This window comes from Dromaius novaehollandiae, chromosome 20 (assembly GCF_036370855.1).
Source record: "Dromaius novaehollandiae isolate bDroNov1 chromosome 20, bDroNov1.hap1, whole genome shotgun sequence".
In the NCBI taxonomy this organism is placed as follows: domain Eukaryota; kingdom Metazoa; phylum Chordata; class Aves; order Casuariiformes; family Dromaiidae; genus Dromaius; species Dromaius novaehollandiae.
This window is the reverse complement of record NC_088117.1, coordinates 9,955,175-9,971,406: the sequence shown is the minus strand read 5'-3', so window position 1 is coordinate 9,971,406 and position 16,232 is coordinate 9,955,175. Positions and strand designations below refer to the sequence as shown.

General features: G+C 57.8%; 1 long non-coding RNA gene across 1 annotated transcript; it reads right to left on the bottom strand.

Moving 5' to 3' along the window:
* Window positions 1-10,961: 10,961 nt before the first annotated feature.
* LOC135330386 (uncharacterized) lies at window positions 10,962-14,283 on the bottom strand. The gene is made up of 2 exons (XR_010392396.1): window positions 12,687-14,283; window positions 10,962-12,353 (listed from the first exon to the last, which is right to left on the bottom strand). It is a non-coding gene; the product is annotated as an uncharacterized LOC135330386 (long non-coding RNA).
* Window positions 14,284-16,232: the final 1,949 nt, after the last annotated feature.

Genomic DNA, 16,232 nt, shown 5'->3' with positions numbered 1-16,232 from the left:
GAGGCACAGAAAAGAAGCTCCTGGAGGGGGGAGGGAGGGCTGTAAGCCTATAACATCTCCTATAACAGACTATTTACTATAGCAGAAGTGTATGATTTATTTAGACTGTCTGGGAAAAAAGCCAAGACTATATGTCATGGACAATTAGAGCAGTATTGATATACAGTGATGTCCACAGAAAGCCCGCATTAAGCCCGGGCTCCTCTGGAATAGAAATCTGCACTGGTCATTCATCAGAGCAGCTTCCTGCTATGGGGCACAAGCAAAAGCAAACACACGTCCAACAAAAATATAAATGAATTATGAACCCCAGAGCATCCAACAGTCACTGACAAGCCGGTGCTGCGGTGGCACGGCCAACGCGGCTGCACGCAGACGTACTGCTAGCAAAGGGCGACGGGCAGAGCTTCCCAAGGGCTCACGGCAAAAATAACACAGTGCATCAGGTCTCTGTGAGCATCCAGCCACCTGCACGCTCTGCAACATGCTCCGAGCGTGTAGCCCATGTGCCACACTTTCCCCATTGCCCTCACGCTACTGATACACTTTGCCACAACGGTTAGGGCATCCCCAGGAACCAGCCCCAAGCGCTCTGGCTCCTAGTTTGAAGACTCTTGCAAGAAGCCTCTTCTCACGCTGTCTACAACCGCACACAGCCCCTTCCCAGGGCAGGCAGCAGCGCTTCAGCAGCCTGCTTCTGAGGAGGGGGAAAGCCCTGCCCGGGAGGTTTTAATAAGCCCACGAGGGCGGGTGGATGCAGAAGAGGGTCCTGTGCTGGGGACCGCGCATCCCTGCAGCGGGGAGCAAGCACTCACCGCCGTGCCCACGAAGCGCGCAGAGGAGAGCCGCTCGCTGGCTGCAACGCGGGTGCTGGCCGTGAGCAACCACAGCTGCGGAGGCACAAGTCAGACACGCTCGTGAGGTCCTTCAGTGCTTCCAAGGGGAAAATGCTGGCAAACGCCCTGCAGATAAGGAGAGCAGGTTAACGGGGCCCAGCTGAGGCAAGGAGAGCTGCTGCTCACACCTGCCATGCATTCAGGTGCTGCAGAGAGCGGTCGTGGTGGAGAAAATCCTATTGAATACAATAAAATACCAGGCAATGCTCTCCCCCCCCCCCTCTGCTGATGTGACAGGGCTCTGCTCTGGCCATGGCAAACCTTTGATCCCCCCAAAACCGTGGGCCAGGAGGAGACGCAGCCGGAGCTTGGGTGCCCCTGGAAACCGTGCTGGGGCACCTCCGAGCAAGACCCCCAAAACCCCAGTGGCCGTTTTTTGCAAATGTGCTGCCCACACTTAAAGCACGGAGGGAGAGATGTAGCAAGGCAAAAACACAGCAAGGGCAAGCCGCGCTCCTCGCGCCCGCGGCACCGGGCTCCCGCGGCACCGGGCTCCCGCACTGGGGAGGCGCGGGCTGCGCTCGCTATCGCCCAGGCAGGATATCCCATGCAGTACCAATGCAGGGGAATATTATAAACATTTACAGCAACGTAGACAAAACAGTCTCTTGTAACCTTTTAGAGCTGCCGAGAGCTTTGCCTGTAAGAGCTCTTGAGCCCTTGCCAGAAATTCCTGCTGTTTTCATAAGAGTAGGTGTTTTCGTCTAAGGTGCAGTCTGAGTGCTGTGACCTTTGTCATGTCTGCTACTGAAATTTCCTGCTTCTCTGTTATTCTCTTCTTTGGTAAGACGATATGAAACCCAAAACTTTTATTGCCCCTTTTAAAGCGTCTTTATAGCTCCCCGTCTACTTCATATACTGTCTTATTCTCCAGCGCTGGGATATTACTTATGGGATCCGTGCTTGACGCTGCAAAAGGCATTTGGGTTTCGCAAAGCCCAAACCACCCGGGGCTTTTTTAAGATCAGCCGGGAGAGGGGGGAGGAAAAAAAAGAAAGAAAAAAGGAATGGAGAGGGGAGGGATCAGCCTGCGCTTCCAAAGGCATCTGCTAGCGGCACGAAGGCAGAAAACGGCGGCGAGAGGGCAGGAGCCAGGCAGCTTCGCCGGGCTGAGCGGTGCCCGCGAGCGGGGGACGGCGGCGGCTTTGCCGGGGCCTCGCGGGCTGCGTCGTCCCCCTCCAGGTAAAGCCCACGCTGGCCCGTCCTCGCGGGACAGGGCAGTTAGGACCTGGTCCCGCTCCGGCGGAGCCTTCCAGAGATGTCTAGTGGGGCCCAACGCCAGCTAATCTTGCAGGCAAATTATCCAGCTCCCCTTGGCTGCACGACGCTCTGAACCAGCCAGACCGAAGCACAAAAGCTTGCTGTCTGCTGCCAGCCGCGCGGGGCACTCCAGAAAGCGCCTTCTCGCCTCGTGCTCTGGAAAGGCGGCGCGAGGTTTTTTCCACGCGCTGCTGCTCCCCGCACCCTCCCGCTGCCGTGCTGGCGGGTTCATCCACTGCCTGGGGTGCCCCTGCTTTGCTTCTAGCCGGTTTTATGCCCTTTAAGGCACGGCAAAGTGATCCCACTGCAGAAAGTGCCATTGCTCCGGTGGCATAGGATGCTTATAAGGAGCAGGGATGGCCAACCCAAGGTGATGCCTCCACCGGGACTTCCGAAAAGGCTCCTTGCTCCGTGGCGGAGCAGCTTCCCTGGGAATTCAAGAGCGATGATTTCTGGGGTAGGTAGAGCCAGGAGCAGCATGGGGCAGCCCCGGGGAGTGGTCTGGCCCTGGGTCTGCCGTCACAACGCGGTTCTGATGCTCAGGAGGTGTCTTTCCTACGAGAGGGTGGTGGAGCTAGAGCAGACGTGATGGCCCGGTTCAGTAAAGCGACACCGATCCTGGCTCACCGCACCACACTTCAGCGCTTCCAGGTTTTACTCTGGTGACATCCTGGCAGGATCGAGTCTAATTTTCACTTTAATTAATGTTAAAAACACATGTACCAAAGAGCAGAAGGAAGTGGGGGCAGAAATGGGCTGTTGGAGGTGTCTGTTGCTCTGGGCCTCTGAGTGAGACCAGGCAAAGGTGGCCTAGTTGGGTGGAAACAGCTGCAAAAAACACACTGGTGGCAAGTTATGCTGCCTGCCAGTGCCGCCCAAATCCACAAGTCCCTGTCCTGGATGAAGAAGACTAATCCCTGCTGGTTCCTCCCCATGCCGCCGAGGCTGACCCAGCTCCCCGGTGGGTGCACATCAGCATAACCAAGTGCCAGGTTCCCACAAGAAGAAAAGGCTGTGCGTCAGGGATTTGCTTAAAAAAATCCCACGCAACGTTGTCTCCAGTTGCTCCTTTCCTCCTCTTTCCTCTCTTCCCATCCCAGTGCTGCTCTGCAGCGACTGAGGTTTTTCAGGAGCGATGGCACGGGTTTCAGGACCCCGGGGAACTGGGCTGAGTCCCCAGATCCCCTACACAGACCCTGCGCCACCAAGGCTCATCACGGGGAAGAGCAGAGATGAGAGGGTGCAGGAGCACGTCCTGGATGCCAAGGGGCTGGGAAACCCTTTGGAGCAGCATTTGGCCTCCACCACCCTGAAGGACCCACACGACGATGCATTTGGGTCCGAGCGTGTCCGTGCCGCTGCAGCGCCCGGCGGAGGGGCGACGGCTCGCAGCCACGGACAGCTCAGCCGCCCGGCTCCCCGCACACGCAGGTGTCCCTTACCGCAGCCCGTTTGCCAGACAAATGCTAGAGGTGGATCTGGATTATGGATGAGGCCCAACCTGCAAAATCGGAGCGCTGAAGCCCTGACCCTTGGAGGGGTAGATGCAAAGCAGCAGGTCTTGCTTGGCGCTCGTGGAGATGCTTCAGCAGCTGCGAAAACCTGCTTCAAGTCCAGGTTGAGCGTCTTAAGCCTCCCTGCTCCTACGGCAAAGCAGCCCCCGGGTGCTCCAGTCCAAGGTTTTGGTTTAGGCCTATCTCCCAGAAATTCTGTCATCATGCAGTGCATCACGCACGCTCCCGGATCCGCATTACAAAGATTATGGCCCCGTTCCAACGCCTCTTAAAGTCAGTGGAAAAACCCTCCCTCACTACAATGGGAGCTGGCTCAGATCTTATATGATCTGACAGATACCAGAGCGCGAGAGAGGTTGTTTTAATCTGAGCATATCTTGTGGCCCCAAAGCTTCTTGCGGAGACTGACAAGGCATCAGGTCTGCAGAGCATGTGCTGCTAAAAAAAAAAAAGGCTCCAAACTTGCATCAGCCTTTCAATAAGCATTTAACTAATCATCTTTATCTGATCCATGTGCTCTGAATGCAGGGGAACCGTTCTGATTTCCAGTTGCGCACATCATCTGATGCTCATAAAAAGAGCTAATGTGTCTGGAAGCCCCGGACCCAAAGCAGCATTATTTAAATGGAGAAAAAGTCAACAAGGCTTTAAAAGCACACACACAGGGACAGACACGGGCAGATGGCTGCTTTCCCTTGGTTACCTGTGTTTTTCCAGTAAAGCAAATGTTTAATGATAAAACTCATGATCTCATTATAAAGGCAGGATCTGTTTTTGCCTGTGAACGGGAAGGTTTGGGGGAAGTTTTACATGCACGTCTCTCTCTCTCTTTATATGTCTATATGTCTTTATTTGCATTTTCATTTTCACAGTAGTTCAACTAATCTGAATTGAGCAGGAGTGAGGGTCCAGGTTATAACCAAAGTATCGGATAGCACCTTCACATCTGGAAGGGATTTTGACACAAGTTCTCCCAGACTGTTACAGACAGTTTAAAAGCAAAATCTGATAAATAGCAAATGTTTAACAAGTCAATAGGAAGCTGCATTTGCTAGAACATGTGGATCTAACCATTCTAGCACCGCCGTATTGCCAAATCCTTTCAAATTACACACACATACACACATACATGCAATGCGCAGCAAGGGTTCGGCATGGCACTGGCTGGAGCTGGTCTCAGTTGCAGATGGAAGTATTAAAGACAGACGTGTCTTCATATGCCCAGACATGTCCAACAACCCGCTTCAAAGCCTGGCTGCTGAGCCAGTCCTGAGCCTCCCGGCTTTGGTGGCCAGGGCCAAAGGCAGTTGTGCCTTTACAGCCCTCCCGCGTCTCTGACCCACCACAGCTCTCCGCTGAGCTTCTGCAACCCCCTCGCAGCAGCGGGGCGACAGCCCTCGGGCAGTGCCTTCCCAAAGCAGAGGCCCATTGCGAGCAGAATATCCCAGCACAAAAGCTCTTGCCGTGTTGCAACCCTGCCTGATTTCAGGAGACTCTGTAGGAATGAACAAATGACTGTCCGAAATGTGGATACGAGCATTAAAACAGACAGAATTATGCAAGGCAGGGGGGCAGTGGAGGGGGAGAAGGAGGAATAAGAAGTGACCAGGAAAACCACCAGAAACCCTCTGGGATGCCTGCCTATATTTAAAGATAATGCGTCCAGCCGTCTTGCCAAGTCCCACTCATTTGGAGCCGGGCTCATGTTTTGGATTAATTTTAAGGCAGTTCCTAAAGCGTCTCACTTGCACGAGGAAGAATTTCTGCCTCCTTGGCCAAGGTGACCCTTTAAAAATCTCACTCACTATTTTTCAACCTCTCACTCATTTAAAATTGTCATCACTTGGGAGCTTTGGGGCAGTCTGCAGAGACAATTGTTTTTCTGGTGCTAACCGGCCACGGAGCTCCAGAGCTGCCCGCGCCGGCAGCGAGCTGCTGCCGTTCGGCGCGAGGCTCGAGGGAAGGGGCAACGGAGGGGAGGGATCCATTTCTCCGCAGATTCAATCCTCTTCCCCCTTTCTGGTGAACATCACCTGACCGAGAGCTGAAAAGGGAGAAATCATCCTCCTGGGTACTTGCCCCTCTCCCGATAGCAAGTCCCATCAAGGGCTGGTTGAGTTTTCCATGGAAAATGTTCTTCCATAGAAAGTCAGGTCTTTTTAGCTACGATATTCTGCATGGACCCATGCACATGCTCTCCAAGGTTTCTTTTTTTTTTGGTCAGAATAGCAAACACCTGAAATTGAACTTTCTTGGTTTGGTTTTGATCTGGCCGGCCTGTTGCAGGGGTAGATTAACTGTCCCTGGGCCACTTGGCCAAGCTCTTCCTCTCCCGCTGTCTCCCCTCGGTGGGGCACATCGCCGACGGCCCCATCCAGCCATGGGGCTGGGGCTGGAAGGAGGAGTGGGGGCAAAGGGACCTCTCAGCCGCGGGAGATAGCAGACAGCACGTCCAGACCGACAGCCTTGCTTGAGAAAGGGAAACGTAAGTTGTAAAGATTGCCCCAAGATGGAAATGCTCTGCGGGATACGGGGTTTCTGATCAGCTCTAGGCTCAGTGCTGTCCCAGCTCCCACCTCTCCCTTGCGGCTTCACCCAACCCTGAGGACCCTCAAGCTTTTGGGTGCAGAGGAGGCTTTCCAGAGCTGTCAGCCCCCCAGGCTCCCAGGGCCCCCCTCCAGCTCCCAACCACAACGCGGGGAGACTTTCTGAGAAGCCTGAGAGCGATTGCTCGTGATGTGCTCCCCTGCTTCCAGCACCCAGACAGGTCGCACATGGCAGCTCTCACCCTCAGAAAAACAGCCCCCAGCCCACCTTCCCGCTGAGGCATCCGCTGCATCTTAATCGCCCTGGAATCCAAAGCGCTTCCAGAGCAGGGCAGTCACATGCTTCCCATTTAGCTAAAACGCTTGCAAAATGCTCAGCCACTGACTCACCACATGGCCTTGGGCGAGTCCACGAGCCTGGGGTGCTCAGCCCCCCGGTTCGACCGGGCCGAGCGGCAGAAGGCTGCCCGCCGCCTTTGCAGGGCCTCTGCGAGAAAAGGCTCTCTTTAAAAGCCCGGCATCCCTTATTATTTCGCACTTTTTTCAGCAAGCGTGAGGGCAGCACTGCCTGCAAAGCGTGAGGCCGGAGAAGTTGGCCAAATTCATCAGTCTTTCGACACTGCTCAAGGAGTCACCAGGACCTCCACGGTCAGATGCTCTTTGGATCCAGGAGTTTCAGCAACTACTCGAACCCTTGGGAGCAGGTAGGGCCAGACACTGCTTCTTTCCCTCACACCTCACGCCCTAAAGATCTGGTGGAAATACGAAGTGAGAGCAGTGATCAGAAATTGGCCCTTTGGCTGGAAAAAAACAAATCACAAGATCTCATTGCTCCACAGGTCCAGAGGTGCCAGAACCAGCAGGAGGAAATCCTTCCCCGCAGTGGCCTTGGTACATTAGCATCCAGCCCCAGTGGAACCAAGAAGCGCAGAGGCAGCCACGAAAACCAGACAGACATTTGGGGTTTCAGTTGAGCAAATTTCCTCCAACCAGCAAGAAAAGTTTAGTTTGGGTTTGGCTGGATTTGGACATGAAGTTTTTTGGGCAGTTCCACGGTTTTATTTCAACCGGTTCAATCAGCCATCACATAACCTCATCCCACGAGGGGAATGCAGGAACTCAAGGTGCCTCTTGTGCAATAGATGCTGCTCTCTACCCAAGCAGGTCTGGGATAGTGTTCAGAGTTTTGCTCCGTCTCTGTCCAGGCTAAAGGAAAGACCACACACACAATGGCTTCAGGATGCCAGCAGCTGTGCACAAAGCATTTGGTTTACATTAATTATGTCTGGACAAAAAAAAAAAAAAGAGAGAGGGAGTGAGAACGAGAAAAAGAAAGTCTAGAAGACAGGAGGGATGGAGAGAGGCTTACGCATCGCTCTGATCAGGTCTGCTCGGCTCCCAGATGAGGATCGCAGCTGCACGCCTTGCATCCCAACGTCTCCTGCCCCGGCAGCCTCCAACCCCGCGAGGCTCCTGCGAAAAACAGCCTCCCCCGGGCAAGGCGCGGGCACGGGCTGTGACACGGGCAAGAACCCAGTGGGAATCCTTCTTTCGGCCTTGCTCCCCCTCTCCCCGCTCTGCTTCCCTCTTTCTCCTTTTCCGAGCAAAATAAAGCCCCGAGAAAGATGGGGAGAGGTAGAGCAACTGCTGTGCTGGCAGGGTGACAGGTGCCGGGAGCTGCTGGGAGTGGAAGCCGCAACCAGCAGCGGACAGTAAATAAAAAGGGGGGGGAGGCGGGTGGTGAGCGAATTCATTAAAGCCGGAAAAATCCCGCAGCAGTGCCGAGGGCCCTAGCAGGGGACGGGTGAAGCCCTTGGCATCTTGGCATCGGATGGGTGTGAGCACGGGTGCCGCGGGGGCTCTGTCCCGGCATCGCCCGAAATGCGCGTTGGGCGGCAGGGGCACCGCCGAGGGGCATCCCGCGAGCCGGGCAGCATGTCAACCCGCTCCGGGCGGGCAGCAGCACCGAGCGCGCCTGGGGGACGCGGAGCCGCCTGCCACCCGCAGCCGGGGGTGACGGATTCATCCGGCTTTTGGCACCCACTGCTCCCGGCCAGGAAAACAGTATCGCGGCTTCCAGCCCTCCCCGCCCAGCAGCTGCAGCCGCGGAGGGGTCGGCCGGGCTCTCCCGCGCCCGCCGGGGCCTTGCGCTCGCACACGGACGGATGGGATGCCGTCGGGGTCCCGTGCTGGCGGCTGTCAAACCACCGGGCTGTCTCTCGCGGGGGAGCTGGTTTAATTAAGGATGCCTAATTAAGTTTGCATTAATCTGTATCATCAGGGAGATGATACAGCCTTTAAGGACTGCGTTAACGAAGTTACAATGAGCTGCGGGGATGGAGCCGGGGCGCCAGGAGCAAAGCGGGTGGCGATAGCTCGCGGGCCGGCCGGCCAAGAAGCGCCGGCGAGCTTCCCGGTCCCTCCCTCCCCGCTCCCCCCCGGGGTTTCGGAGCGCGGACGTAGCTCCGCGCCGGCGCCCGGCCAACGCACGTCAGCGCTGACCCGCGGCACCCTCCGGCCTCGGGCACAGGGCGGCCCGGCACACGGGAGCCGCGGGGGTGCCGGGGGGGAGTGGGCGAAGAGATGCTTATTTATCAGGAGAGGTCACCAACGCCGGGGCCGGGGCAGGCCAGCGTCGCCTCGCAGGCGAGGTTTCACAACTCGGCTCGTCCCGCTCGCCGCGGCGGTTTCATCCCGGTAGTTGGGCTTATGCAATTACCTAAAAAACATCGGGCGAAATCGCGGTGACACAAAACATGAACGTTTATGTTGGCCTCCCCGCGCCGCGGCGTTGATCTTGGCCGGCCCGGCCAGACAGACATTCTGCATTCTTCGGAGATTAAGCACTGAAACGCTCGGGAGAAACCCAGCTGCCTTCTCCCCCTGCGACCGCCGCTAATGCCAAACACATGGGCGCCGGCCGGGGAAGGGGGGAGCCTGGGTCCGTCCCCCCCCCCCCCCCCCGGCAGCAGACGCTCGGCGGCCGCCGCGGCGCGGGAACGCAAGCGCGGGGCACGCACCGCCGGCGGCTTGGCACGCGGACCCCTACGTATAAATAAGGCACTTAAGCAAAATTGCTAAGAAAATAGCGGGGATGATGGATCGGGGCCTGGTGGCGGCGGGGACGGGGCGGCGGCCCCCCCCGCCCCGCGCCGGGGCGGTGATATCATCCCCCCGTGGCCGTGGAGCACCTCTCCGTCACTCGCAGTTTTTCGACCCGTGAAATGTCAGGCCCCAGTCAAAATAAACAAGCCGGGGAGGCTCCGGGCAGGAAAACCTGCTCCTGGTGCGGCTCCCGCCTCCCCCGGCGAAAAATTCTTCTGTCTCCCGTTGCAAACCGAGCCGGTCTCGGAGAAAGGCAAAGGCTAAGGGAAACGGGAGGGGAGGGAAGGCCAACGTCGGATTTTGCGGCCCCGTCCCGCTCCCCCCCACGACAACGGGAGTTTTCCCAGGAAATGCAAGGAGAGCAGCACGGGACAGGGAAAGGCAATTTTGAATCCCTCAGGGAAAGGGCTGCTCCGATCCCACGCTCCCCCCCGGGAAACGCACGGGAACGTCCCATTGAACGTCCCCATCCCGCCCGTGACCTGGGGAGGCTGTCAGGAGAGGCAAAAATAGCTGGGGGCAAACACGCTCCGGGGAAAAGCACCCTCCATTGCACCCTAAACGCAGCTGATCCCCCCCCCACCAGCTGCCGCGGTGCCACCGCTGCGTGAAAAGCCAACGCGGCCCCCGGGACCACGCTCGCCGGTACCCGCCACCTTCCTGCCCCCTCCATGATTTCCCAAATACAGGTGGGACCGGGGACACGGACATATGCCGATTCCCAGCACAGGGGCTGGACGCGCTCCTGCACCGCCTGAGCGCCGGGAGCTCCCCGAAAGCCGGGGGCACCGTAAAAACCAGCTGGAAATAGCATTTCCTTAAAAAAGCAGAGGTGTCCAAGGTGCAACCCCCTCCCCAACCCGCCATGGTCCCATCAGCACCGGGGCAGGCTGCAAGGCACCGCCGGCTCCGCGAGCGAGCATCGTGCCCTGGTCTCGCACAGAAGAGGGGAAGAAAGGAGAGAAAGAAAGACAGAGGGGAGAGAGAGAGAGAGAGAGAGAGAGAGAGAGAGAGAGAGAGAGGAAAAATAGCCCCTTATTCCCCTTTCATCAAGGAAGCGTCCAGCCATCCGAAAAAATTTAATGTCATATTTTAGCAAGAAAAACAGCTGTCGTGGTGCTTGAAGGCACAGACTGTTTTGGCCCGGGCTGCATGTTGTGGATATTGGCTGAGTCAAGGTTCGCTGCTAAAAGGCAGAAATCCTAGACCCGTACGAAGAGACATAGCGTTCCTTTATATCCCGATAATATTGACTCCTGGGCCGGTTTGGGTTTGTCGGCGTCCCCAAGGAAAGGGGCGGGGGGGCTTTCTATTGCATGGGAATGAAACCCAAATGATGTTTTTGGGCGCAGTAACAAAAAAACTGGACATTGTGGGGATTTTCCTCCTGGCTTTCAGCTGCCTAAAGCATTTCTTGAAGGATTTCAGATGCTCGAACGAAGCCCCTTTGGCGAGGAGCGAAGAGGAGCCGTCGCCCCGAGACGCCTCGTCCACACTCGCCCCGGCACGGGGGGGCAGCACCGGCCGGGCCCCCCGTCCCGCTCCCGCCGCCGAGCTCGGGCCCACCTTCTCCACCAGCCTCAGACGCTCGGATGGAGGCGGCTGCGGAGGGAGGGGAAAAAAAAAAAAGAGAAAAAAAGTCCAAGGTGGAACCGCAATGTTTATAAAATGGGTCACTGAATTATACATAAAAATATTTTCCTTGTGGATGCAATTACTTCCTGGACTTGTTATTCCACAGATGCTTAAGTTCGCCTCGAGCAACTCCAATAAATGCTTTACAGTCTGCGAGATCCACAGTAGCAATGTTGGAGGGAATTGAGCAGCGCTGTTTCAAATTTGTCAGAAAACCACACAGTGTTTTCATGCACACGTTTGAGAAACCCAAACAAAACGATTCCCGACCGTCGCGCTCCCTTTCCCTACGCGCTCAATGTGTTTCGCCTTAGCTCCTCCGGACCCGGCAGCACCGCGGGCCCGGGATGCCGGAGCGAGCGCTGCAGCAAGCCGCGTCCTGCAGCCCGGAGCGGGCTCGGCGAGAGCACGGGGACCGGCTGCAGCAGCTCAAACCTCCCGTTGCTTCCGTGCGTCCGTGGGGGTTTCTCTCCCCTGCCCAGCTGCTGGTTTTTGCAAAGCTTGGGGAAACGCACTGTGAAATCCGGGTGCCTGGCTGATCACGAAACTTCGCTTTTGCTCACTAACCGCTGCTCTTTTTTCCCCTCCTGCCTAAAAGCTCAGGCGAGGGCACACACTGCCTGGTGTCCCCGCCTGTGCCGAGGAAGACGCCGAGGCTGGCACGCCGCAGCCAGCCCCTCAGCCCGTCTCCTCTCCTTGGAAGAGCACAGTGGCTGCCCTCAGGGGCTCAGGCTCTCAAACTGGGGACTGTACAGGCTTCTTGTACTTTAAACGGCAAAGAAAGAGGGGGTTTTTCATCTGCAAGCAGCATAAAGTAGGTGTAAATACTGGATTAGCTGAAAACGCTGTCTGCAATCAAGGCCAGTGATGGCCAGGGCAAAGGACCAGGCATCGGCAGCCCCGGGCGTTGTTTGGGACTTGCTCACTGGATTGTTTGTGTCGGGGCAAAACCCTTCATCCCCACCAGCCGTAGAGCAACCACTGTTCAGTGCACACAGGGCTTGGCCAAAGGGCCGCCAAATTAAATCCTGTTGCCTTTGCAGCAAGACCTGCTCCTGCAGCATCAGCTGCACCTTGGTGTTCAAAAGCTCAATGAAACTTTTGCTTAAGAGCAAGTGAAAGCATTTAGTGCCGCTTCCAAAGATCTGGGATGATAAAGCAACCTAAGGCAGGGGCATTGGAGGGCACGCCAGGACTACAGGGCAGGGTGTTGTTTTGCCAATAAAATAGATGAATACCTGCCCAGGAGTAGTCAAGACCCACTCAGGGTGGCTGTAACAGGATTATCCTGTTAGTAGATCGCTGGTGGAGCAGAAATGTTCTTTCAGGTCTCTGCTTTCATTCCAAATTTCATCCACGAGGTTTTCCGTCAGAAGGATAAATGGGTTAAAAGGTTCCTGCAAAAATGGGGTTATAAAAAGCTCATTATCCTCCTGCTTCGAGGATGCACTCTCTCTCACCTTCCCCCCTACGTGGAAACACCAGTCCATCCCGGCCTTTTCAGAGGCCACCGCGGCAATTCCTCCCCTCTCTCGCTCATCGCTGCTGGCAGCCAAAGCCCAGCCACGGTGGCGCGGTCCTGGCCGGGGACATGGCTTCGTCGCTGTCCCTTTGGGAAAAAACCCCAAGCACAAAACCAGAGGGAATCCAGCAAAAACAGAGCAGGAAGCGAGGAAACCTCAGGGCCCCGGTGTCCGGCCAGCAGCTCCTTGCTCAGAGATGCCACATACCTTTTGGGCCCCCGGGGTGGGAGATCGCGTGGCTGCAGAGCACGAGGACACCGCGGGGACGGGCAGGGATGCCATGGGGATGCCGCAGGGATGCGGCTCGAGTGATGCTCCTGGGCACTTGCAGCGGCAGACGGCCGCGGGACATAAATGAAGGGCTCCCGGAGAGGATATGTTGGCATTATTATTTGGGATCAGATCCCAGCACATCTTGATTTTTGATGCAACCACTGATGAAAAGAAACACAAGCTAAAATGGGCGCCAGCAGCGGGGAGGAGGGAGACGGCCAGCGCCGGCCCTGCCCCAGGCCCCGCAGAGCGAGCCGCAGGGAAACTCCCCGCCGCCGAGGTGCCCTTGGATGCAACGGGCATCCCGTCTTCCCGAGGCAGGAGGGTGGGAAGCCTCCCCACGGGATTCCCCGCGGCCGGCGGGGAGCCGGGTGCCCCCCCCCGCGCCTCCCCGGCCGCCTGCTCTTGCGGCTGGCCCCGTGCGCCCGGTGCTGCGGCGTGCTGGGGCGCAGAGCAGCCGCTCAATCTGGTCCTCATTAGAGGGGCAGACAGCCCAGCGCGGAGCCGGAGCGCTGATCTCCTTTCCAGTTGGTATCCGTCAGCAGATGGACGACAAGCGGTGGGATATTTTCGCGGGCACGTGTGTGACAGGGGCTTCGGGGGGGTTTCCACGCTCGGGGGGAGACGCTGCGGCTGCGGGGCTCCGCTCCTCGGCATCTTAGCTTATTTTAGCAAGGTCTTTCCTGGAAGAAGCGGTGATGAAGTTAACAGCCTACGAGGCGTAATTGGCTCATATTAAATCAAGGAAATGATATGTTTTGTTTTGCTTTATATATATATAATAGATATATATAAAATCATATTAAACAGGAAAAAATTGCACCCAGCCAAGGACGGACCAGGCAGCAGAGCGCTCAGGAATCTGGGGGGAGACTCGTGTCCCGAAGCAGGAAAAAATCCAGCCCTCCCCATGGAAAGACAAAGCCGCTTCCCTCCAAAGCGAGCAGCACGGAGGCTCCCGGGCAGCGCGGGGCTCTCCGGGGCCGGCCCAGGCCGCGGCGACGCGTCGGATGCTCTGGAAATGGAGTCGCTGAATTGCAGACCCACGCGTGGCCGTGGCCGGGCGTGTGGTGACGGCGGCGGTGCATTCGCCGCGGCGATGCTGCCCTCTGGTGCAAAGGTGCCAGCCGGAGACGCGGCCACCCAGCCCTGGTTTTCCAGCACCTTGGGGTCCGAGCGCCCAGAAGGGAGCGGGTGGCATCGCCGCCTGACCGGGGCGGCTGCCCGGCCTCGGCCTCCCCCTCCCGCGGTGTCCCCGCTTCCCGAGTTTTCCACTGGCTCCCGGGCGGCAGCCAGCGCCGGCCAGCCAGGAGGAGCCGGGAATCAAAACAACATGTGCTGCGTGTGCAGGGAGGGAAGCGGCTGCCGCCCGCCCTGTCCTGCTCCGGCGGCTGCCGGGGAGGATGGTGCCGGTCCCACGGCGCCCGGCAGAGCTCGGGGCGCTTTGCAGGGGTGGTTTGGGCAGGTTCCCTCTGGCTTTGGACACGGAGCCGCCGGGAGCGTCCGGACAAGGTGGCCAAGCTGTGGCACACCGTTCTCCATCCCATCCCATCCCTCCATCCCATCCCTCCATCCCTCCATCCCGTCCCGCCCCATCCCATCCCTCCGTCCCGTCGCAATCCCAGGGAAGTGACACCGGCGCTGCAGGGGAGCTCCGCGGGGGCCGTGTGGATAACGCCTCTCGCGCCCACTCCAGCTCACTGTGCACAAAGCAATGCTGGGAAAACCGCTTGGAAAGGGACGGGGCTGGCTTCCCAGGGAAAGCCATCACTCCCGGGCAGCAGGGACTAAGGGAAAATGGCACAGAGCACGGCTCGGACGTGCCAGCAGCGCTGCCCCAGGATGCGCTTTGGTCCTTTCAGGAAAAGGACGTTTTCTAAGCACGAGGCCACCAGATTGGGTTGGGTTTAAAAAGGAGGAAAAAAAAGAAAGAAAAAAAAAGCACTGCATGCAAGTGAGTGCCAGCCGGAGCAGGGACGTGCTCCATGGTGGAAGCCAGTGAAGGATGCAGGGGGCCCTGGGCATCCCGGTGTTTTGACGTTTGCCGCCCTGGCCATGCCGCTGCCTGCCCCATCGCACAGCTCACACCTGCAGTTGCAGCCGCCACGCTCCGACAGCCGAAAAAGTGGGGGAAGAAAAATTAAGGAAGAAGAGAAATAGCCCCGGAAGACCCTGAGGCACCAGCGGGATCGGCTGCAGCAGGGGCGAATGGCAGCGGGGCCGCGAGCTGCATTGCGGCCCCCAGAGCGGCAGCAGGAGCCACCGTGAGCAGGGAAACCTGCTTCCCACGAGAGGGAACGAGCAAGTCTGTTGTTTTCATGGGAGCCAGGGGAAACACCCCAGATCCCAACCTTTTCCAGAAAAAAAAAAAAAAGAAAAAAGGCACTCAATAGGAAATTCTAATTTTGCTTGGAAATGCCATTTCCAAATTGCACGTGAGAAATCGCCCCAGGCGGGTCGCGGCGAACGCCTGCCGCCCACTGCCCGGCATCCCAGAGGAGAGAAGCCACAGGCGTTTCCAGCGCTCTCCTAGCAGGTATCTAATACTTTTCGAGACTGGCTATACCCTGTTTTTCCAATGCATTAAACAAATACAAAGCTCCGCTCCTGAGCCCTGCAGCACTTCATCATTCACCGCCGCGGCCCTCCCCGCTGTCAGAGCGGAGCGGATCCTGTCCGACATACATTTCTCAGTCTATTAGGCAGCGTTTTTCTTTCGCTCTGTGTTTTGGTACTTACAAAGCTATTACCATGCCTTGCATGCACATCCATCATCACGGCCTCAAACTCCAGAAAGGCCCAGAAAAACTATTTTCCACTCACCCTGCAGCCTGCCAGGCTCTGTTCTTCCACTCTGCGTCGCCTCAGCCACCACGAGACATTTCAGCAAGTTCGGAGGCCAACAAAATAAACAGATGGCAGCCTGAAAAGGTGGCGAGTTTTTCCGGAAAGGGGGAGCAGGGCAAGGGCTGTAACCGAAGAGCCGTGTCTGTTCGGGACCGCCAGCCCGCGAGGATGGCCAAGCCAAGCAGCGGTGACCGCGGGCACCAGCCAGCATCCAGGCTGGAGCAGGACGTGCACAGTCCCGTTTTGCAAAGCCCCGTTTTGCAAAGCAGCATTTTGCAAAGCCACTGCTCCCTCGAAAGCTCTGGCGAGGACCAGCAGCCGTCCCCACGTGTCCCCAGGCCATGCACCACCAGGCCCTGCCGTCCCCCCGAAACCCATCACCTGCTGCCTGCCCACGTTTCGCATGGGGCCACCGGGCCGGCGTCACTGCCCACTTGCAGCAGAGCTGAGCGCCGGCTTTGCCACGGCCTCGCCGTCCACGGCAGGGCAACGCGGAGAAAACCACCCTCCCCGGGGGCACCGGCGCCTGGGCACTGCCCGTCCCGCACCCCCGCGTCCGCGGGGCTCGGCGTGGGCGCTAAGCGCAATTGCATCTTGACCCAGCAATCACCAGCTCGGACTTGGAGGGGGTGA